This window comes from Entelurus aequoreus, linkage group LG08, assembly GCF_033978785.1.
Source record: "Entelurus aequoreus isolate RoL-2023_Sb linkage group LG08, RoL_Eaeq_v1.1, whole genome shotgun sequence".
NCBI lineage: Eukaryota > Metazoa > Chordata > Actinopteri > Syngnathiformes > Syngnathidae > Entelurus > Entelurus aequoreus.
Genome location: NC_084738.1, coordinates 58,414,242 through 58,439,733, shown reverse-complemented (window position 1 = coordinate 58,439,733; position 25,492 = coordinate 58,414,242). Strand labels below are relative to the sequence as shown.

The 25,492-nt window shown below is 37.8% G+C and overlaps 2 protein-coding genes across 4 annotated transcripts in view; one reads left to right on the top strand and one right to left on the bottom strand.

Moving 5' to 3' along the window:
- The window catches only part of LOC133656094 (thyroid hormone receptor alpha-B), a 350,922-nt gene that overhangs the window by 173,707 nt on the left and 151,723 nt on the right, over nt 1-25,492 (bottom strand). For all 3 annotated transcript variants that reach the window (XM_062056910.1, XM_062056909.1, XM_062056912.1), the window contains exon 3: nt 23,076-23,152. The gene's annotated coding sequence lies outside the window, so the exon portion shown is untranslated. The remainder of the gene's footprint in view (nt 1-23,075; nt 23,153-25,492) is intronic.
- LOC133655271 (uncharacterized) overlaps nt 1-25,492 on the top strand; it is a 44,232-nt gene that overhangs the window by 12,965 nt on the left and 5,775 nt on the right. The window lies entirely within an intron of this gene.

Genomic DNA, 25,492 nt, shown 5'->3' with positions numbered 1-25,492 from the left:
GTGTAGTAAAGTGGTTTTTGAATTCGAGCAATGTAATCTGAAAGATGTTTAAAATATCAACAATTAATGTTAATATTTTTGAAACAATATACTTCTCATAACATGAGTATCTGTGTGCATGAGAGAGTGTAAAGAAAAGCATTGCTATAGTTTCACTTCATCTGCCTTTTTTTACAACCTACTTGAAGTTGTATTTTATTTTATTTATTTTATTTTTTTCTTTTTTTTTTTCAAAGCCAATCAGAAAGAAGGGGCGGTCTAAGCATGCCCGCCCCCAAAGTACCAAAATGAAACATGACAGCGCACAGACCGAGACAGTGCGCGCGCAGAAAGGCACAGCGCACGCGCAGAAAGGCACCGCGTGCATGCAGAAAGGCACCGCGCGCACGCAAGAAGGCGCCGCGCGCGCGCACAAAGGCACCACGCGCGCGCAAAAGGGTGTCGCGCGCGCGCACGAAGTGGAGAATCAGCGCGCGATAACAGTTTTTACGCGCTTGGATTTTTGGTACTAATGTGACGCCATAAAAAAGACTGAGAAAGTTGAGGAATGCTCATCAAACACTTATTTGGAACATCCCACAGGTGAACAGGCTAATTGGGAACAGGTGGGTGCCATGATTGGGTATAAAAGAAGCTTCCATGAAATGCTCAGTCATTCACAAACAAGGATGGGGCGAGGGTCACCACTTTTGTGAACAAATGTGTGAGCAAATTGTCCAACAGTTTAAGAACAACATTTCTCAACGAGCTATTGCAAGGAATTTAGGGATTTCACCATCTACGGTCTGTAATATCATTAAATTGTTTAGATAATCTGGAGAAATCACTGCATGTAAACGATGATATTACGGACCTTCGATCCCTCAGGCGGTACTGCATCAAAAAGCGACATCAGTGTGTAAAACATAACACTGTCAGTAACTACAGTTTGTCGCTACAAGTGCAAGTTAAAACTCTACTATGCAAAGCGAAAGCCATTTATCAACAACACCCAGAAACACTGCCGGCTTCACTGGGCCCGAGCTCATCTAAGATGGACTGATGTAAATGGAAAAGTGTTCTGTGGTCTGACGAGTCCACATTTCACATTTTTTGGGGTAACTGTGGACGTTGTGTCCTCCAAACCAAAGAGGAAAAAAAACATCCGGACTGTTCTAGGCGCAAAGTCCAAAAGCCAGCATCTGTGATGGTATGGGGGTGTATTAGTGCCCAAGGCATGGGTAACTTACACATCTGTGAAGGCACCATTAATGCTGAAAGGTACATGCAGGTTTTGGAGCAACAAATATTACCATCCAAGCAACGTTACCATGGACGCCCCTGCTTATTTCAGCAAGACAATGCCAAGCCACGTGTTACATCAACGTGGCTTCATAGTAAAAGAGTGCGGGTACTAGACTGGCCTGCCTGTATTCCGCACTTGTCTCCCATTGAAAATGTGTGGCACATTATGAAGCCTAAAATACCACAACGGAGACCCCCGGACTGTTGAACAACTTAAGCTGTACATCAAGCAAGAATGGGAAAGAATTCCACCTGAAAAGCTTCAAAAATTGGTGTTGTTAAAAGGAAAGGCCATGTAACACAGTGGTAAAAATGCCAACTTTTTTGCAATGTGTTGCTGCCATTAAATTCTAAGGAATTGATTATTTGCAAAAAAAAATATTAAGTTTCTTAATTCAAACATTAATTATCTTGTCTTTGCAGTCTATTCAATTGAATATAAGTTGAAAAGTATTTGCAAATCATTGGATTCTGTTTTTATTTACGAATTAAACAAAGTGCCAACTTCATTAGTTTTGGGTTTTGTATATGGAAAGGAGATGCTTAGATCCATTCAGTATTTGTGGTGAAAGCATTACAAAATGTCAGCTTTTCAGTATATTGAAAAATATGTGTTACAATGGGAGTCAATGGGTGACCAAAATGGGCAAAAGGGCTTAAGTGTATAGTAAATGAATATCTCCTATTTGGAATAAGTTTGCAAAAAAATGCCATGATGCCATTTTAAAGAGGAACTCGTTCAAAACTCGTTCAGCCCTCTAACCTTTCATTTTAACTGATTTGTCGGAGATGGGGAAAAAAATGCAGAAAATTTCAGGTTTTTTTGGTCAAATGTGACTCAAGGGTTAACCTTGAGATTCAAATGACAATGTTAAAATAAACGAGAAATACAAGTTTATTACATTATCAACATGTATTATCATTACATCAGGGGTTAATTTAGTCTCAAAATACTATTGACAATAATATTGTTTATCGACAATAATTTGTAGATCAACATATCATCGTGCAAAATTTGTCGTCATCCCAGGCCTACTAACATAATCCCTTGTCTATGCTCTTTAAAAGCCACTTGAGGACCTGAAAGAGGTTTGTTCTTCAGGCAGCCAAAAATAGGCAACAGCCACAAATAACCACCAGCGCTGACTTACGATGGCGGTGGACTGCGGCTGGACACTGTGTACACTTTAGGCTAATCGAGTCAATCTCTTCTTAAACGATTGGCCGTTGGAGGGGGGAGAACAATGCTGGATTCAGTGGCCGGGAGAACCCTCCCACAAACACATCCATTGTCAGTGATTGGTGAGCAAATGGTCGCCGAGACAGCGGGGCGGCGGGGATCAATGAGCTGTAGACATCTCGTTAACTTGGATGATGGGGCTCAGGCCGAGGGGTTAAAGCCAACATGTCGGCGATAATGATGGTAACAAGCTCACCCCCCTGAGGGCCGAGTGTTTGAGTCTTGGTCAAAACGAGTTGTTACGGCTCCACTGGTGTCCTCACGACGCGGGGAAGAGCCATCGCCGGACCAAAACATCCGAACGGACCCAGCGGCAGATGCACTTCACGTTGGTCCTAAGTGTTATTTGCGTTTGGAATTGCGAGAAGAACGTCAACATTGATTTAAAAGTGCTTTTAGCTACATCAGCAGGGGTCGGCAAGAAAACAAACTAGCAGCCAAAGTGTGCGGGGGGGAAATGCGTCAAATGGATAAATATTTACTGTTAGGGATCTGCAGTGACTCCTATGTAATAAACAAATACAAAAACAAACTGACTATAACATACCAACATTACTCATAGAGCCTTCAAAACAACTACAGTTGAGAAACAACAATAAAGTTAAAGTTAAAGTACCAATGATTGTCACACAAACACTAGGCGTGGCGAAATTATTCTCTGCATTTGACCCATCACCCTTGATCACCCCCTGGGAGGTGAGGGGAGCAGTAAACAGCAGCGGTGGCCGCGCCCGGGAATCATTTTTGGTGATTTAACCCCCAATTCCAACCCTTGATGCTGTCACACATAATACATACCAGTGTTTCCCATAAACTGTCAAGATACCTGTGGCGGTGGGGGCGTGGCTATGGGCGTGGTCACCATGACATCATCGAGTAATTTGCATAATGCACTACAATGATATGATTTTCTCTAAAAAGGCTCAAAAAATGTATACTTACTAATTAATAATAACAGTTTTGTTTTAAACGTCCATCCATCCATCCATCCATCCATTTTACAATATAATTACAACACTTTATGTACATATTTATATACAGGTTTGAACAATAAGTTATTCACTGAAATATATTTATTAATTGTGGTTCTTACAAAAAATATATCTTATAAAATATAAAAGCTAAAATGTCTCTTAAAGCTCTGCCCCTTTAATTAGTGCATACTAAATAATTTAACATTAGCCTACTACTACAACCATATTATTTACCAGCAACATAAAGTGAAACAGAGGCAGAGGTGTCCTGCCACAGTCAGTAACAAATAAACAGAAAACAGTAGTGGTCAACTACAAATAAGGCAACAAGAGAAGTATCCTACACTTCTCTTTTGTAAAGTAAATCTGAACAGCCGATATGGGCATCTACATCAACTATATGATTTCCCTGAGAAGCTGGACAGGACAGGACTAAAAAAATTATATATATATATATATATATATATATATATATATATATATATATATATATATATATATATATATATATATATATATATATACATATATATATATATATATATATATACATAAATATATATATATACATATATATATACATAAATATATATATATACATATATATATATAAATATATATATATACATATATATATATAAATATATATATATATATATACATATACATATATATATATATATATATACATATACATATATATATATACATATATATATATACATATATATATATACATATATATATATATATACATATATATATATATACATATATATATATATATATACATATATATACATGTATATATATATATACATATATATACATATATATATATATACATATATATACATGTATATATATATACACATATATATACATATATATATATATATATATATATATATATATATATATATATATATATATATATATATATATATATATATGTATATATATATATATATATATACATATATATATATATATATACATATATATATATATATATATATATATATATATATATATATATATATATATATACATATATATATATATATATATACATATATATATATATATATACATATATATATATATATATATATACATATATATATATATATATATATATATATACTTTTTTTATTTTTTATTTTATTTATGGCGGACGTAATTCTTTCGTGGCGGGCCGCCACAAATAAATGAATGTGTGGGAAACACTGCATAGAGCCTTCAAAACAACTACAGTTGAGAAACAACAATAAAGTTACAGTTAAAGTTAAAGTACCAATGATTGTCACACACACACTAGGCATGGCGAAATTATTCTCTGCATTTGACCCATCACCCTTGATCACCCCCTGGGAGGTGAGGGGAGCAGTGAGCAGAAGCGGTGGCTGCGCCCGGGAAACATTTTTGGTGATTTAACCCCCAATTCCAACCCTTGATGCTGTCACACATAATACATACTGACTGGTATACACACATCATACATACTGACTGGTATACACACATCATACATACTGACTGGTATACACACATCATACATACTGACTGGTATACACACATCATAAATACTGACTGGTATACACACATCATACATACTGACTGGTACACACACATCATAAATACTGACTGGTATACACACATCATAAATACTGACTGGTATACACACATCATACATACTGACTGGTATACACACATCATAAATACTGACTGGTATACACACATAATGCATACTGACTGGCATACACACATCATAAATACTGACTGGTATACACACATCATAAAGGGGGGACGGCGTGGCGAAGTTGGGAGAGTGGCCGTGCCAGCAATCTGAGGGTTACTGGTTCAATCCCCACCTTCTACCATCCTAGTCACGGCCGTTGTGCCCTTGAGCAAGACACTTCACCCTTGCTCCTGATGGGACTGGTTAGCGCCGTGCATGGCAGCTCCCGCCATCAGTGTGTGAATGTGTGTGTGTGAATGGGTGAATGTGGAAAAGAGTGTGAAAGCGCTTTGAGTTCCTTAAAAAGGTAGAAAAGCGCTATACAAGTACAACCCATTTACCATTTAAATACTGACTGGCATACACACATAATACATACTGACTGGCATACACACATAATACATACTGACTGGTATACACACATAATACATACTGACTGGTATACACACATCATACATACTGACTGGTATACACACATAATACATACTGACTGGTATACACACATCATACATACTGACTGGTATACACACATCATACATACTGACTGGTATACACACATAACATATACTGACTCTTATACACACATAATACATACTGACAGGTATACACACATAATAAATACTGACTGGTATACACACAACACATACTGACTGGTATACACACATCATACATACTGAATGGTATACACACATCATACATACTGAATGGTATACACACATCATACATACTAACTGGTATACGCACATAATACATACTGACTGGTATACACACATCATACATACTGACTGGTATACACACATAATACATACTGACTGTCAAGCAGGAAGGTAATGGGTCAAATGGTTCAATACCAACTTTTTCTTTTTGACCTCTCTGTTAATCATGAATCGTAGCTCAAAATGTCGTAACACAAAAAGTCGTACACAAAAACCAGCTAAACTGAAGACAACCCCCCCCCCCCCAGTACTACATCATGCCAATGTGGGATCTGGGCCTAGGATGTCGTTGTGGCTTGTGCAGCCCTTTGAGACACTCGTGATTTAGGGCTATATAAATAAACATTGATTGATTGATTGATTGAACTCTAGCTCTCAACGGAGGCGGACCCTTTCATTCCCTCTCCATTATCTCTCCTGATTTGCTTTTTTGTCTCTTCTCGTCTTAACTTTCTTGGAGACTCTCTTTGCACTGCCCTCCAAAATCTATACAATGGGATCGATCACCTGGCCTCTCGACGAAATTCACAAGATCTTCTCGACGAGAAGGCGATACCCGTCTGTTCTGACGGAACGTTTGTTGCTGAACACACGATTGACTCTCGGGAGAAGTTGAAGACATCTAATTATTTGGAATCATAGCAGGACATCTGCTGATTGGAGCAAGTGTTGACCTGGTGTATCCATAAATTCAGAAGATGCTGGCAACTGTTTAAAGGCCTACTGAAATGATTTTTTAAAATTTAAACGGGGATAGCAGATCCATTCTATGTGTCATACTTGATCATTTCGCGATATTGCCATATTTTTGCTGAAAGGATTTAGTATAGAACAACGACAATAAAGGTCGCAACTTTTGGTCTCTGATAAAAAAAAAGCCTTGCCCCTACCGGAAGTAGCGTGACGACACCGGAGGAAAGGCTGCTCACATTTTCCTATTGTTTACACCAGCAGCGAGAGCGATTCGGACCGAGAAAGCGACGATTACCCCATTAATTTGAGCGAGGATGAAAGATTCGCGGATGAGGAACGTGAAAGTGAAGGACTAGCGTGCAGTGCAGAACGTATCTTTTTTCGCTCTGACCGTAACTTAGGTACAAGGGCTCATTGGATTCCACACTCTCTCCTTTTTCTATTGTGGATCACGGATTTGTATTTTAAACCACCTCGGATACTATATCCTTTTGAAAATGAGAGTCGAGAACACGAAATGGACATTCACAGTGACTTTTATCTCCACGACAATACATCGACGAAGCTCTTTAGCTACTGAGCTAACGTGATAGCATCGGGCTCAAATGCAGATATAAACAAAAGAAATAAACCCCTGACTGGAAGGATAGACAGAAAATCAACAATACTATTAAACCATGGACATGTAAATACACGGTTAATGCTTTCCAGCTTGGCGAAGATTAACAATGCTGTTGCTAACGACGCCATTGAAGCTAACTTAGCAACGGGACCTCACAGAGCTATGATAAAAACATTAGCGCTCCACCTACGCAAGCCAGCCCTCATCTGCTCACCAACACCCGTGCTCACCTGCGTTCCAGCGATCGACGGAAGGACGAAGGACTTCACCCGATCATCCGTGCGGTCGGCGGCTAGCGTCGGCTAGCGCGTCTGCTATCCAAGTAAGTCCTCCTGGTTGTGTTGCTACAGCCAGCCGCTAATACACCGATCCCACCTACAACTTTCTTCTTTGCAGTCTCCATTGTTCATTAAACAAATTGCAAAAGTTTCACCAACACAGATGTCCAGAATACTGTGGAATTTTGAGATGAAAACAGAGCTTTTTGTATTGGATTCAATGGGCTCCGAATACTTCCGCTTCAATTGTTGACGTCACGCGCAAGCGTCATCATATCGAAACGTTTTCAGCCGGAAGTTTGCCAGGAAATTTAAAATTTCACTTTATAAGTTAACCCGGCCGAATTGGCATGTGTTGCAATGTTAAGATTTCATCATTGATATATAAACTATCAGACTGCGTGGTCGGTAGTAGTGGGTTTCAGTAGGCCTTTAAGGTACCCACTAGTGTTGTCCCGATACCAATATTTTTGTACCGGTACCAAAATGTATTTCGATACTTTTCTAAATAAAGGGAACCACAAAAAATGGCATTACTGGCTTTATTTTAACAACAAATCTTAGGGTACATTAAACATATGCTTCTTATTGCAAGTTTTTCCTTAAATAAAATAGTGAACATACAAGACAACTTGTCTTTTAGTAGTAAGTAAACAGACAAAGACTCCTAATTAGTCTGCTGACATATGCAGTCACATATTGTGTCATTTATCATTCTATTATTTTGTCAACATTATGAGGGACAAGCTGTAAAAATGGATTAATAATCTACTTGTTCATTTACTGTTAATATCAGCTTACTTTATCTTTTAACATGTTCTATCTACACTTCTGTTAAATTGAATAATCACTTATTCTTCTGTTTGGATGATACCACACTTTTGGGTATAAATACGATACCAAGTCGTTACAGGATCATACATTGGTCATATTCAAAGTCCTCATGTGTCCAGGGACATATTTCCTGAGTTTATAAACATAATATCCATTTAAAAAAAGATTTTGTGATGCTAAAAAATATCGATATAATCATAGTAGTATCAACTGGATACACTACTGTACTTGGTATCATTACAGTGGATGTCAGGTGTGGATCCACCGATGGCGTGTGTTTACATTGTCACGCCGGTGAGCTACGGTGTGTAGTGAAGCATGTTTAGCTATTCCTCGTCCTGCAGGGAAGATACTTGTAAGAAACTTACTTTATTTGTCGCCATGGAGACAAGGATTAGTGATTTAGAAGTAGCTAAAACACTGCAGACCAGGGATGGACTTTAGCCGCTAGCTCGCTAGCCATGTCTTAAAGCACCTCTTAATGAGGGCGTTTCAGTGTTATAACTTCACCTTATCGTTAGTTTTTAAGCCAAAATGCGTTCGTTCTCCCTTTTCTGTCTACACACTGTGTCTGCTTGTAAGTACTCTGTGATTGTGCGCTGCCGAACATACTCGTCTGCTCATAAACCAGCAATGTCACGACGTGACGACGACGGAGGGGGCGGGGGATTGGTGGACCGGTACTTTTTAGAGGCGGCATAGTACCGAGTATGATTCATTAGTATAGTGGTACTATACTAATACCGGTATACCGTACAACCCTAGTACCCACACATTAATGACGGGATGGGCAGAGCTGTAGCGATTTATGAACTAAATAGCAAACTGGACAACATCTTGGAGAAACTGTCAATTTGATGACCAGAAATGGACAATGAGAATAAAATGTTTAGATTCGTTTTCCTTCACTTAACACAAACATTTTAATCTGGATTTCCTCTTTCCCGCTGGAATGGTTTGTCAATGTCGTTTCTACGAGACCGTAAATAGAATGTTAGAATCGAATAACTTGCAGCCATGCACTGACCAAATATGCCTGATTAGCACGCCGCAACAAGTCGATAGCATCAACAAAGCCCAGCTTTGTGCATTCACGCACAGTACAAAATGTTTGGTGGACAAAATGAGACAAAGAAGGAGTGGCATGAAACGCGTCTTTCTGTGGCAGCGTCGGAGAAAGTTATACATGTAAACAAACTGTTGAGTCACAGTCCACACAACGATGAGTTCAAGGGCCGCTGAAATGAGTAGGACAAAACGGCGCTCGCCAAATACTCTCATCAGTGAAGCATAAACACAAACCTATTAAACAGTGGGCTTTCTAACAATTAGGAAGGTTCTGCAGAAACCATATTACAACAAAAAATATATTTTTCACCCCATTTTTAGTCGTCTACAATCGTTTTAAATGTGAGAATCTTTGCCGACACATTTTAGTCAGGAGATGTTAGAGAGGGGCGGGGTCAAAGGCATCGTAATGTACGATAATTATGTATTTTATTTCCATACATTTTTGGGAAAAAGCTCCATTGAGCCACCAGGGCGCCGCATGTGGCTCTAGAGCCGCAGGTTGCTGACCCAAGCCTTAGCTTCATTCCACCGACATCACAACAAACAACCCACGTACGGAGGAGAAACGATTAAATGGAGACGTCAAAGGTTAACGGATGGCTCCTCCGACATCGAGCGGAACACTCACGCCCTGCAAAGCGCCGACCTCAGCTAACGTGGCGGAAAAAGCTATATGACAGGGCACGGCAAACAAAACACACACACAGCCAAGGTTTACAAACGGGATACGAGGCAGAACGTAAACAAGCTGCTGCCTAACGTGCCACATTATGCAGTTTGTGAGTAAAACATGTTTTTATTTGGCTTTTAAATACTTTGGTGAAAGTATGATGCCAAAATAGCAATAATAAACAGCGCAGGCTGAAATCACAGTTATCTACGTAAACATATAAAGTGTGTTTGTGTAAAGTATTATGTACATATAACCATTCACTTACTGTGTGTGTGTGTGTGTGTGTGTGTGTGTGTGTGTGTGTGTGTGTGTGTGTGTGTGTGTGCTGATGTCAGCAGCCGCAGGTGAGATATATGAGGTGTTTCAGAGCCCTCCCCCGCTTTAAGACACACATTCATTGCGTGGGAGTGCACAGTCCGCATCTTCAAAGGCACATCCACCTTAAAGTGTTTGCCCCACGCCTGTGACAGCCACACCCTAATCATGGAGTTTTTGCATTCCCCTGCTGCAGATCACCTTCTGGAGGCGAGACGCACCTTCTCCAGTGTTCGCCCGCGACCTCTTTGTTTTCCTGCTTCCTCTGGGACACATTCTTCCTGGCGACTGCAGAAGTATTGATCAAACAATGGACTTATCGTATGACATTTGGTGCTACAACATTTTTTGCTACGGCGTTTCATGTTACGACATTGCGTGCTACGACATTTGGTGCTACATTTCATGTTACGACATTTCATGCTACGAAGTTTGGTGCTACAACATTTTTTGCTACAAAAATTCATGTTACAAGGTTGTGTGCTACGACTTGTGGTACTACAACATTTTTTGCTACTGCGTTTCATGTTACGACATCGCGTGCTACAAAATTTTTCGTTACACCGTATCACGTTATGACATTCATGTGACAACTTTTGGTGCTACAACATCGTTTGCTACGACGTTTGGTGCTACAACATTTTTTGTTACGACATTTCATATTACGACGTTGCATGCTACAACGTTGTGTGCTATGACATTTGATGCTACAACATTTGTTGCCATGGCGTTTCATGTTACGACGTTTCATGTTACACTTTATGCTACAACAATTCATGTTATGACAATTCATGTTACGACATTTCATGCTACAACATTTTTTGCTACAGCGGTTCATGTTACGACATTTCATGTTACGACATTTCATGCTACAACATTATTTGCTACAGCGTTTCATGTTACGACATTTCATGTTATGACATTTTATGCTATAACGTTTGGTGCAACAACTTTGTTTGCTACGACGTTTGGTGCTACATTTTTTGTTACGATATTTCATATTACGACGTTGCATGCTACAACATTGTGTGCTACGATGTTTGATGCTGTGTTTCATGTTAAGACGTTTCATGTTACGACATTTCATGTTCCAACGTTGCATGCTACAAAATTTTTTGCTACAGCGTTTCATGTTACGACTATTCATGTTACGACATTGTGTGTTAAGACGTTTGGTGCTACAAAATTTTTTGCTATGGCGTTTCATGTTACGACTATTCATGTTACGACATTGTGTGTTACGACGTTGAGTGCTACGACGTTTGGTCCTACAACATTTTTTGTTACATTTAATGTTGCGAAGTTGTGTGCTATGACGTTTGATGCTAAAACATTTTTTGCTATGGCGTTTCACATTACGACATTTAATGTTACGACATTTCATGTTACAACATTTCATGTTACGACATTTCATGCTATGACATTTCATGCTACAACATTTTTTGCTACAGTGTTTCATGTTACGACATTTCATGCTACAACGTTTGGTGCAACCACATTGTTTGCCATGACGTTTGGTGCTACAAAATTTTTTGTTACGACATTTCATATTATGACGTTGCATGCTACAACATTGTGTTCTACGATGTTTGATGCTGCGTTTCATGTTACGACATTTCATGTTACGACGTTGCATGCTACAACATTTTTTGCTACAGCGTTTCATGTTACGACTATTTATGTTACGACATTGCGTGTTAAGACATTGCGTGTTATGACGTTTGGTGCTACAACATAACAACGGTAGAGTGGCTGGGCCAGCAACTTGAGGGTTCCAGGTACGCTAACAGGAACAGAACTCTCGTTTGAGTATTTTGTAGAATACGATGCCTCTCACAACAGGACTATGTCGTAGTCCCTACATCTTGTAGCAACGGACAAGACAGGAAGTTTGGTGCAAATGCTAAAATGCTAATACTGTACTAGATTTAAGGATGGGTAGTGAACCCGGTACTTTTTTTGGCATCGCCTGAATCCCGGCGATGCTACCAGGCAGAGATTCATGTCAAATTCAAGGGTGCTATGTCATGGTACCTGGGTTGCGTGTGACGTCACACCCGGTTGGACTCGAGATAACGTAGCAATTTTCAATGCCAACAAAGAAATTTACTCAAAAAACGCTCCAACGTAAGTAAAGTAAGGCTCCACTTTTCACAAAATGCGCTACTTGGCTTTGCTATTGACATGCTACTGATTAGCATTAGCGATTTCACATGGCGATTTCAACACCTCCAAGTGTGCTAATGAAAACTACAACCAAAATCCATGTTACAATCAAACAGCTGGTGCGGAATAAGTACAATACTTACAGTAGTAACACTTTTTAGGGGCGCAACACAAACAAATAAAACACATGTTAACTAACGTTTTGCAACTTATTGTCATACTTGCAGAAATGTTACAATAAAACAAGATATACCAACTGCACAGCAGTTATCATAATCAGCTAATTTTTAAATGTTGCAATAAAAACTGAGATTTTATCAGCAAAAACAAAAGTATCGAAAATTGGTACCGTTGAGTACTGGTATCCATTCCCATGTACAGGGAATTGGTACCGTATCGGTTCAAAAAGACCGCTTGCACTACTCCGACCGGCACTAGTCGCTTGACGACTCAGCAGATTAAAGCTCAACTACGCTCTCCAGATGTGCGTTTGCATGACAGGGGTGCGGCGTGAGGTTCAGCGTGCGCGTCGACCACAGCCACGGCGCTGCTTGATAGAGTCAAAACATTAAAAAGTATAACGTCATTGCTCAAAAAATTAAAATGAATCAGAATCAATGTTATTATGAATTATTGACCAATTTATGGCTCCAATGACTTCACATTAAATAGTCCACTTTGAAATATGGCAAATATTGCAAATTTGGGGTGTTTGCCACATAAATACATACTTTTCTATGACAAAAGGGCATGAAAGAAACAGATAAAAACAATTTTAAACTAATAAAAAATTATTATCAACAGAGTTCTGAAGTTGATCTATAAATTTTGATTTTTTTTAAACTGTCATTGTTAAAAAAGTATAATTAAATAAAATCAATATTGTTATGAATTATTGACCCATTTATGGCTCCAATTATTTTACATTAGATCTATCACTTTCAAAATGTTTTGGGGGGAAATATTGTATAATTTGTGTTCTAATCATAAAAAACAGGGTTTTCTTTAACAAAATGGGCACAAAACATTAAAAAAAATGTTTTAAATATCGACAGATTGTTGATATAGAGATTTAGGCATTGAAAGTAAAAAAAATAATAAATAAAAGAGTTATTTTTGCCTCTTTTAGGAGTGGGACCCTTTTGGATCCCCAACAATTTTAGTGGGATTTTTTTAAAACTATAATTGTAAAAAAAATAAAAAATAAAATAAAATCAACGTTGTTATGAATTATTGACCTATTTCAGGCTTCAATTACTTTACATTAAATAGTCCACTTTCAAAATGTTTTGGGAAGAAATATTGTATTATTTGTGTTTTAGCCATTAAAAAAAGTTGTTGTTTTTTTAACAAAACGGGCATAACACATTTAGAAAAATAAGTTTAAATATCAACAGATAATCTGAGGTTGATAGAGATTTAGGCAATGAAAGTTAAAAAAAATGTATGACTTAATTTAACACTTTAATGAGTGGGACCCTTTTGGATCTGCGTTGTGATTGAACCATGTGACGGCTCATTTCTATACAGCTGGTGTGGACGAGCACGAAACATCGACATTAAAACCTACCTTAGACTTAAAAATGAACTGAATAAATAAATACAAATGAATCAAACCAAAAATAAAAAGGAGGATTTGTGTGACACGCCCACTTTCCCATAAAGCCCCCATCTTTATTTGATTGTGTGCAAATAATGTGACACAGAGGAACACTAAACTACACCTTCTTTTCCATAACCTCATCCTGTGGAAAGCATCAAATCCACATCATTGACATGAAAGTGAGCGCACGAGTGACATTATGTAACGTCAGCTGGCCGGCTGACAGCAATTGATGGCGGCGGCGGACTTTCTCCTGCCAGCAGCACCCAGACTGTGCAAAAGGATTAACCTGGACGACCTGTGTATTGACCTCAGGAAGTAAGTCATTTGTTGGCTACTCTGCAAGGTCACAAACAGCTATTCACACCTAGTAGTCTTTCACAGGCATTCATGAACAAATATTACAAATAGACATTATAAGCATGTCAACTTAACAGACCTCACACTGTCTGGTCTGCCAGAGAGTAAGAAGACTGAGCAGTAGGGATCAGTGTTGCCAACGTAGCAAATTTGTCGCTATATTTACCAAAAAGTGTCTCCATTTTTTACATTTAAAAATCGGCATAAAGAAGCAAAAGAGAAAAGTTATTTTCTAACTCCATTAAATATTAGTTTTCCTTTTAATGTTTCTGACTCACTCTTTGTCTTTCCCACATTATTTATGTCCCCTAAAACATTACAACTAGACATGTGTTGCACAAATTACAGCATAACAACATTTAAATCAGTGGTGTCCAAATTGTGGCCATTAGCAATTTTTTTAAAGGCCCGTGGCATGTTCTAAAAATACTATTTAATAAAAATAAAAATAAAACATAATAAAAGAGCATACAGGTGAAATGTAACAAGAAAAAGTTGCAATGTTGACTCTAATAACACAATGCCTCCATGCAGGTTGATTTTTTATTTAAAACTGTCATTGCTAAAAAAAAAAAAAAAAAAAAAGAATCAAAATCAATGTTGTTATGAATTATTGACCTATTTATAGCTCCAATTACTTCACATCAAAAATTCAATTTTAAAATATGGAAAATATTGCAAATTTGGGGTGTTTGCCAATTAAAAAATAGTTTCCTATGATAAAAAGGGAATAAGAGGAACAAACAAAAACATTTAGAATTAATAAAAAATTATTATCGACAGAGAGATCTTATGTTGATCTAGAGATTTAGGTGTTGAAAGTAAAAAAAAATTTAAAAGTTGTTTTTAACACAGAGGGTGACTCTTTTGGATCCCCGATAATTTTTGTGGGATTTATTTAAACTGTCATTGTTAAATAAATAAATAAATAAATAAATAAAATCTATCTTATGAATTATTGACCTATTTAATTAATTTACACTACCGTTCAAAAGTTTGGGGTCACCTAAACAATTTTGTGGAATAGCCTTCATTTCTAAGAACAAGAATAGACTGTCGAATTTCAGATGAAAGTTGTCTTTTTCTGGCCATTATGAGCGTTTAATTGACCCCACAAATGTGATGCTCCAGAAACTCAATCTGCTCAAAGGAAGGTCAGTTTTGTAGCTTCTGTAACGAGCTAAACTGTTTTCAGATGTGGGAACATGATTGCACAAGGGTTTTCTAATCATCAATTAGCCTTCTGAGCCAATGAACAAACACATTGTACCATTAGAACACTGGAGTGATAGTTGCTGGAAATGGGCCTCTATACACCTATGTAGATATTGCACCAAAAACCAGACATTTGCAGCTAGAATAGTCATTTACCACATTAGCAATGTATAGAGTGTATTTCTTTAAAGTTAAGACTAGTTTAAAGTTATCTTCATTGAAAAGTACAGTGCTTTTCCTTCAAAAATAAGGACATTTCAATGTGATCCCAAACTTTTGAACGGTAGTGTACATTAAATAGTCCACTTTGAAATATGGAAAATATTGCACATTTTGGGTGTTAGCCATATAAAAAACAGTTTTCTATGACAAAATGGGCATAAAACAAACAGAAAAAAACATGTAAAATTAATAAAAATTATTAGCCACAGAGAGATCTGAAGTTAATCTCGAAAAAAAATGATTATTTTTAACACTTTTATGAGTGGGACCCTTTTTCATCCCCAATAATTTTAGAGGAATTTTTTAAAACTATCATTGTTAAAAAAAATTATTGAATAAAATCAATGTTGTTCTGAATTATTAGCCTATTTAACGTTCCAATTACTTCACATTAAATATTCCACTTTCAAAATGTTTTGGGGGGAAATATTGTATTATATGTGTTTTAGCCATAAAAACCAGGCTTTTCTTTAACAAAATGGGCATAAAACATTTTTACAAAAAGTTTAAATATCGACAGATAATCTGAGGTTGACATAGAGATTTAGGCGTTGAAAGTAAAAAATAAATAAATCAAATACTTATTTTTAACTCTTTTATGAGTGGGACCCTTTTTTATCCCCAATAATTTAAGTGGGATTTTTTAAAACTATCATTGTTAAAAAAATTATAAAATAAATAAAATCAATGTTGTTATGAATTATTAACCTATTTAAGGCTCCAATTACTTTACAATAAATAGTCCACTTTCAAAATGTTTTGGGGGGAAATATTGTATTATTTGTGTTTTAGCCATAAAAAAATAGGTTTTCTTTACAAAACGGGCCTATAACCTTTTTTTTTAAAAAGTTTTCTAAATAACAGATAATCTGAGGTTGATATAGCGATTTAGGCGTTGAAAGTAATAAATAAATAAATCAAATACTTATTTTTAACTCTTTTAGGAGTGGGACCCTTTTTGATCCCCAATAATTTTAGTGGGATTTTTTAAAACTATCATTGTTAAAAAAAATTATAAAATAAATAAAATCAATGTTGTTATGAATTATTAACCTATTTAAGGCTCCAATTACTTTACAATAAATAGTCCACTTTCAAAATGTTTTGGGGGGAAATATTCTTTTATTTGTGTTTTAGCCATACAAAAACTGGGTTTTCTTTAACAAAATGGGCATAAAACATTTTTAAAAAAGTTTTCCAAATATTGACAGATAATCTGAGGTTGATGTGGGATTTAGGCGTTGAAAGTAAAAACATAAATAAATAAAATACTTATTTTTAACTCTTTTAGGAGTGGGACCCTTTTGGATCCCCAACAGTTTTAGTGGAATTTTTCAAACTGTCATTGTTAAAAAAAATTATAATGAAATAAAATCAATGTTGTTCTGAATTATTGGCCTATTTAATGTTCTAATTACTGTACATGAAATATTCCACTTTTAAAATGTTTTTGGGGAAAATATTGTTTTATTTGTGTTTTAGCCATAAAAAAAACTGGCTTTTCTTTAACAAAACGGGCATAAACATTTTTATTTTTTTTAAGTTTTCTGAATATTGACAGATAATCTGAGGTTGATGTAGCGATTTAGGCGTTGAAAGTAAAAAATAAAAAATACCTATTTTTAACTCTTTTAGGAGTGGGACCCTTTTGGATCCCCAAGAGTTTTAGTGGAATTTTTCAAACTGTCATTGTTAAAAAAATAAAAATTAAATATAATCAATGTTGTTATGAATTATTGGCCTATTTAACGTTCCAATTACTTTGCATGAAATACTCCACTTTCAAAATGTTTTGGGGGGAAATACTGTTTTATTTGTGTTTTAGGCATAAAAAAACTGGGTTTCTTTAACAAAACAGGCATAAATCTTTTTTTTTTTGAGTTTTCTAAATATTGACAGATAATCTGAGGTTGTTGTAGCGATTTAGGCTTTGAAAGTAAAAAAATAAATAAATAAAATACTTATTTTTAAATCTTTTTGGAGTGGGACCCTTTTGGATCTTCAAGAGTTTTAGTGGAATTTTTCAAACTGTCATTGTTAAAAAAATAATAATTAAATATAATCAATGTTGTTCTGAATTATTGGCCTATTTAATGTTCCAATTACTTTACATGAAATATTCCACTTTCAAAATGTTTTGGGGGGAAATATTGTTTTATTTGTGTTTTAGCCATAACAAAAACTGGGTTTCTTTAACAAAACGGGCTTAAAACTTTTTTTTTTTTTAAAGTTTTCTAAATATTGACAGATAATGTGTCAGATAATTTTTTTTTCCAAGATGGCTGCGCTTCAGAGCAGCGGCTTCGTGCGAGCGCTCCTGGAAGTGTAGACCGATTTGGCAAAAATACCCCTCAATTCAGTCAATTTCATGGCTGGCTCACAGCGTGTTCACTCCGTGATCACTTACGACCGACTTACGATTCTGGATGTGGAGAGATCGGGCCATTTTGGGCTGAAAGATGCGTGTACGGTGGACCTACTCGCTAGCTTGGGAATTCTTCGCGAGCTACATCCAGCAGTGGCCTTTGAAGCAGCGGCGTCGACTACCAGCGGAGACCGTCAGCGAAAGAGACGTAAGCGATGCGCTCGGAAGCAGAAGCGGGGGTGTCGGGCGGGGCTAACAACAAAGCTAAATGCTTTGTTGTTAGCGGGGCTAACGAAAAAGCTAAATGCTTTGTTGTTAGCGGGGCTAACGAAAAAGCTAAATGCTAATCCACAAAGAAGCGCTAATAAGGAGTCTGTTAAGCTAAAACTAGCCAGCGCCAGGCTGGATAATCCCTGCACACATAGCAATTCTTCTAGAATAATATACAACTCACATAATGTTTTTTCTGCGTCAGAGGTGGACATGCATTTTACTGAGGTGGCAAACAATCTAAAAATTCCTGTCATATCAATTCCTAGATATGGTCGAAATTATTTAAAGTGCACTATGCATAATAAACGTAACATTATTAATATTGCTACTACGGATACTTTCAACAAAAACTCCTCAAAACAGCCCACTACCTATAATATGGGCTTTTTAAACATAAGGTCATTGTCTTCCAAAACGTTATTAGTTAATGAAGTCATCAGAGACAACAATCTTGATGTCGTTGGTCTAGCCGAGACCTGGCTCAAACCAGACGAATTTTTTGCGCTGGGTGAGGCGTCTCCTCCTGGCTATGCGGGAACGCATATTGCCCGCCCCATTAAAAGGGGTGGGGGTGTTGCACTAATATACAACAAAAACTTTAGCCTTACCTCGGACCTAAATAATAAATATAACTCGTTTGAGGTGCTTACTGTGAGGTTTGTCACACCGCTGCCTCTCCACCTGGCTGTCATCTACCGCCCCCCTGGGCCCTATTCGGACTTTATCAATGAATTTTCAGAGTTCGTTGCTGATCTAGTGACGCACGCCGACAATATAATCATAATGGGAGACTTTAACATCCATATGAATACCCCATCGGACCCTCCATGCGTGGCGCTCCAGACTATAATTGATAGCTGTGGTCTTACACAAATAATAAATGAACCCACGCATCGCAACGGTAATACGATAGATCTAGTGCTTGTCAGGGGTGTCACCACCTCTAAAGTTACGATACTCCCGTACACTAAAGTAATGTCCGATCATTACCTTATAAAATTCGAAGTTCTGACTCATTGTCAACAAACTAATAATAATAATAATAACTACTATAGCAGCCGCAACATTAATACTGCCACAACGACGACTCTTACTGACCTACTGCCTTCAGTAATGGCGCCATTCCCAAATTATGTGGGCTCTATTGATAACCTCACTAACAGCTTTAACGACGCCCTGCGCGACACCATTGATATTGTAGCACCGCTAAAGCTAAAAAGGGCCCCTAAAAGGCGTACCCCATGGTTTACAGAAGAAACTAAAGCCCAGAAATTATCATGTAGAAAGCTGGAACGCAAATGGCGTGCGACTAAACTTGAGGTTTTCCATCAAGCATGGAGTGATAGTTTAATAACTTATAAACGCATGCTTACCTCAGCTAAAGCTAAATATTACTCAAATCTCATCCACCTCAACAAAAATGATCCTAAATTTTTGTTTAGTACAGTAGCATCGCTAACCCAACAAGGGACTCCTCCCAGTAGCTCCACCCACTCAGCAGATGACTTTATGAATTTCTTTAATAAGAAAATTGAAGTCATTAGAAAAGAGATTAAAGACAATGCATCTCAGCTACAACTGGGTTCTATTAACACAAATACGACGGTATATACGACGGACATTGCCCTCCAAAATAGTTTCTCTCTCTTTGATGAAATAACATTGGAGGAATTGTTAAAATGTGTAAATGGGACAAAACAAACAACATGTTTACTTGACCCAATTCCTGGGAAACTTATCAAGGAGCTTTTTGTTTTATTAGGTCCATCAGTGTTAAATATTATAAACCTATCACTTTCCTCTGGTACTGTTCCTCTAGCATTCAAAAAAGCGGTTATTCATCCTCTACTCAAAAGACCTAACCTCGATCCTGACCTCATGGTGAACTACCGGCCGGTGTCCCACCTACCGTTTATCTCGAAAATTCTCGAAAAAATTGTCGCACAGCAGCTAAATGAACACTTAGTGACTAACAATCTCTGTGAACCTTTTCAATCCGGTTTCAGGGCAAATCACTCTACGGAGACAGCCCTCGCAAAAATGACTAATGATCTATTGCTAACGATGGATTCTGATGCGTCATCTATGTTGCTGCTTCTTGATCTTAGCGCCGCTTTCGATACTGTTGATCATAATATTTTATTAGAGCGTATCAAAACGCGTATTGGGATGTCAGACTTAGCCTTGTCTTGGTTTAACTCTTATCTTACTGACAGGATGCAGTGTGTCTCCCATAACAATGTGACCTCGGACTATGTTAAGGTAACATGCGGAGTTCCCCAGGGTTCAGTTCTTGGCCCTGCACTCTTTAGTATTTACATGCTGCCGCTAGGTGACATTATACGCAAATACGGTGTTAGCTTTCACTGTTATGCTGATGACACCCAACTCTACATGCCCCTAAAGCTGACCAACACGCCGGATTGTAGTCAGCTGGAGGCGTGTCTTAATGAAATTAAACAATGGATGTCCGCTAACTTTTTGCAACTCAACGCTAAGAAAACGGAAATGCTGATTATCGGTCCTGCTCAACACCAACATCTATTTAATAATACCACCTTAACATTTGACAACCAAACAATTAAACAAGGCGACTCGGTAAAGAATCTGGGTATTATCTTCGACCCAACTCTCTCGTTTGAGTCACACATTAAGAGTGTTACTAAAACGGCCTTCTTTCATCTCCGTAATATCGCTAAAATTCGTTCCATTTTGTCCACAAGCGATGCTGAGATCATTATCCATGCGTTCGTTACATCTCGTCTCGATTACTGTAACGTTTTATTTTCAGGCCTCCCTATGTCTAGCATTAAAAGATTACAGATGGTACAAAATGCGGCTGCTAGACTTTTGACAAAAACAAGAAAGTTTGATCATATTACGCCTATACTGGCTCACTTGCACTGGCTTCCTGTGCACCTAAGATGCGACTTTAAGGTTTTACTACTTACGTATAAAATACTACACGGTCAAGCTCCTGCCTATCTTGACGATTGTATTGTACCATATGTCCCGGCAAGAAATCTGCGTTCAAAGAACTCCGGCTTATTAGTGATTCCCAGAGCCCAAAAAAAGTCTGCGGGCTATAGAGCGTTTTCTATTCGGGCTCCAATACTATGGAATGCCCTCCCGGTAAAAGTTAGAGATGCTACCTCAGTAGAAGCATTTAAGTCTCATCTTAAAACTCATTTGTATACTCTAGCCTTTAAATAGACTCCCTTTTTAGACCAGTTGATCTGCCGTTTCTTTTCTTTTCTTTTCTACTCTGCTCCCAACCCGGGGTGGACCGCTAGCCTGTCCATCAGATGGGGACATCTCTACGCTGCTGACCCGTCTCCGCTCGGGATGGTTCCCGCTGGCCCCACCATGGACTGGACTTTCGCTGATGTGTTGGACTTTCACAATATTATGTCAGACCCACTCGACACCGAGGATGTCGTTGTGGCTTGTACAGCCCTTTGAGACACTTGTGATTTAGGGCTATATAAATAAACATTGATTGATTGATTGATTGATTGATAATCTGAGGTTGATGTAGCGATTTAGGCGTTGAAAGTAAAAAAATAAATAAATAAAATACTTATTTTTAACTCTTTTAGGAGTGGGACCCTTTAGGATCCCCAAGAGTTTTAGTGGAATTTTTCAAACTGTCATGGTTAAAAACATTTTTTTTTTTTAATATAATCAATGTTGTTCTGAATTATTGGCCTATTTAATGTTCTGATTACTTTACATTTAATATTCCACTTTCAAAAAATGGGGGGAAATATTGTATTATTAGTGTTTTCTTTAACAAAACGGGCATAAAACATAAAATAAATAAACAATTAAACATCTACAGATAATTTGAGGTTGATATAGATATTTATATATTGGCTCTCGTTTGCTTTGAGTTTTCATTGAGCATCTCTCAGTAGTTTGGACACCCCTGATTTAAATCATTAAATGGTGTAACTGTACATGCCGCTACCTTTAATGGTTCAATTGCCGGCCAGGGTAGCGGCAGGAAGGGCATTCGGTGTAAAAACTGCAGTAAAAAGGTGCTGACCAAGGAAAAGCCGACAGCGAAAGGGATAATAAGTTCATTTGGCCCCCCTTAACCCGCCACCACAAAACAGCCCTGCGGGGTAAAACTGAACGTCACCATCAAAGCAGGACCCACGTAAGTCCCAAACACAACCATTGTTAAATGCATTTATTATATTCCAATGCATAGGAACACGCTGCAGCCTGCAACGTTCAAACTGCCTTCAAGTCTGCAGAAATGCCATTAGGCAACAACCCGCCGACACGCTCATAAAATGAATCATAATAAGCTTCATAGGAAACGGCATAGCTGAGCAGGCAGCAGCTACAACCCCGAGGCCAGCCCTCGCACGTCATAAACATAAAACAAATAAAGAGTGTGCACGGTGCACGTGGCGTCCACCTACCAGTCATTCTGTGTGTGCCAGCACGGCTAATTATTTCCTGGGGTCTCCCGCGTCGCACGGTCCGCCTCGTCTCCGCCCTGGGTGACATAAAATGAGGATTGTTAGGGTGGTGGGTGGTGGGGGGGCAGTACAGCTCATAGAAAACAAACAAGGCCATACAGTACAAAGAACATTACCCCTCCCCCGCCCGCACTATTTGATGGACATTTATCTAGTTGTCTTGTTTTTCCACAGTCACAGGAACGTAAACATTACCCTTGGATTCAAAACCTCAAACTGGCTGACCTCGCCCAGAGGATCCTTGAAGACGATAAAGACGAGAGAGGCAAACCGTGGTCGCAAAACAAAACAAAAAAAAACACACTGCTAACCAAACCTACAGTTAGCATGCATGTTAGCGCGGGTGCTAATGAAATGATGAATCACGATTGGGACGTGGACGGTTCTGAATCAACAGACAAACGTCCAAATATGGGTTGTGTAACTACATGAAAATAAGCAGGGGCGTCCAAGCGTTTTCCACTGAGGCGGTTTTCCACCGCCTACTAAAAAATGAGAGCATCGGGGGCCATTTTGATATTTTTCATTTTTAAAACTAATACATATAAATATTGCAACCATTACGACTTCCCTCAATTTTACAGAACTTAGCTTTAGAGTTCGACAAACTTTATTGATCCACTAGGGAAATTGTTCCACACAGTAGCTCAGTTACAAAGGATGGAAAGGGTAATGCAGATATAAAGTAGATAACAAATGTACCATAGTAGCAATATAAAATATAACATATGTAATATTTACATATTAAATATACAGTATAAAATATATACTGATATGTTATTAATAGAGATGTCCGATAATATCGGAAATGATCAGTATCAGTTTCAAAAAGTAAAATTTATGAATTTTTAAAACGCCACTGTACGGAGTGGTACACGGACGTAGGGAGAAGTACAGAGCAGTTGCATCTCCCAGTCATACTTGCCAACCCTCACGATTTTCCTGGGAGACTCCCGAATTTCAGTGCCCCTCCCGAAAATCTCCCGGGGCAACCATTCTCCCGAATTTCTCCCGATTTCCACCCAGACAACAATATTGGAAGCGTGCCTTAAAGGCACTGCCTTTGCTGCCGGCCCAATCACATAATATCTACGGCTTTTCACACACACAAGTGAATGCAAGGCATACTTGGTCAACAGCCATACAGGTCACAATGAGGGTGACCGAATAAACAACTTTAACACTGTTACAAATATGCGCCACCCTGTGAACCCACACCAAACAAGAATGACAAACACATTTCGGGAGAACATCTGCACCGTAACACAACATAAACACAACAGAACAAATACTCAGAACCCCTTGCAGCACTAACTCTTCCGGGACGCTACAATATACACCCCCCACTACCCCCCACGCCCCCACCTCAACCTCCTCATGCTCTCTCGGGGAGAGCATGTCCCAAATTCCAAGCTGCTGTGACTTCAATAATAAATATGGCAGTGCCATGTTGGAATTTCTTCCCATAACTTGAGTTGATTTATTTTGGAAAACCTTGTTACATTGTTTAATGCATCCAGCGGGGCAACACAACAAAATTAAGCATAATAATGTGTTAATTCCACGACTGTATATATTGGTATCGGTTGATATCGGAATCGGTAATTAAGAGTTGGACAATATCGGAATATCGGATATCGGCAAAAAGGCCATTATCGGACATCTCTAGTTATTACATTATATTGTATTTTTATATAATATATACAATATATAACAAATCCCAATTACCATGTGCAATACCATGTTAAGGTCCCAGGGACCCAAAAGGTTCTCCGTCATTAAAGTGTAAAATAACAAGTCATATATTAATTTTGGTGTACTTTCAAAGATAAAACAACTGTAAATCAACAAGTTTTAATTTGTTGTCCATTTTTGTCAAATAAAACCCTCTTTTTTTTATTGCAAAGACACAGTACCGTATTTTCCGGACTATAGAGCACACTGGTATATAAGACGCACCCACTAAAATACAGAAGAAAAAATATTTTCCATATATTAGCCGTACCAGACTATAAGACGCAGATATACACGTTGTGAAATGATTTATTTACAGAAATATTTTGTATATGATTATTTACATGCCTTCTTTGTTTCCAAACACGGCAGTAAAACGGTTGATCAAACAAAACAGAAGTCATGGTCATGGACCCACTAGGTGCGGGAACTTGCTCTCCAATCAGCTAAAGAGACTCAATAACTCCACGCTGACAACTGGGTTCTATTAACACAAATACGACTGTATATACAACGGACACTGCCCTCCAAAATAGTCTCTCTATTTTTGATGAAATAACATTAGAGGAATTATTACAGCGTGTAAGTGGGATAAAACAAACAACATGTTTACTTGACCCACT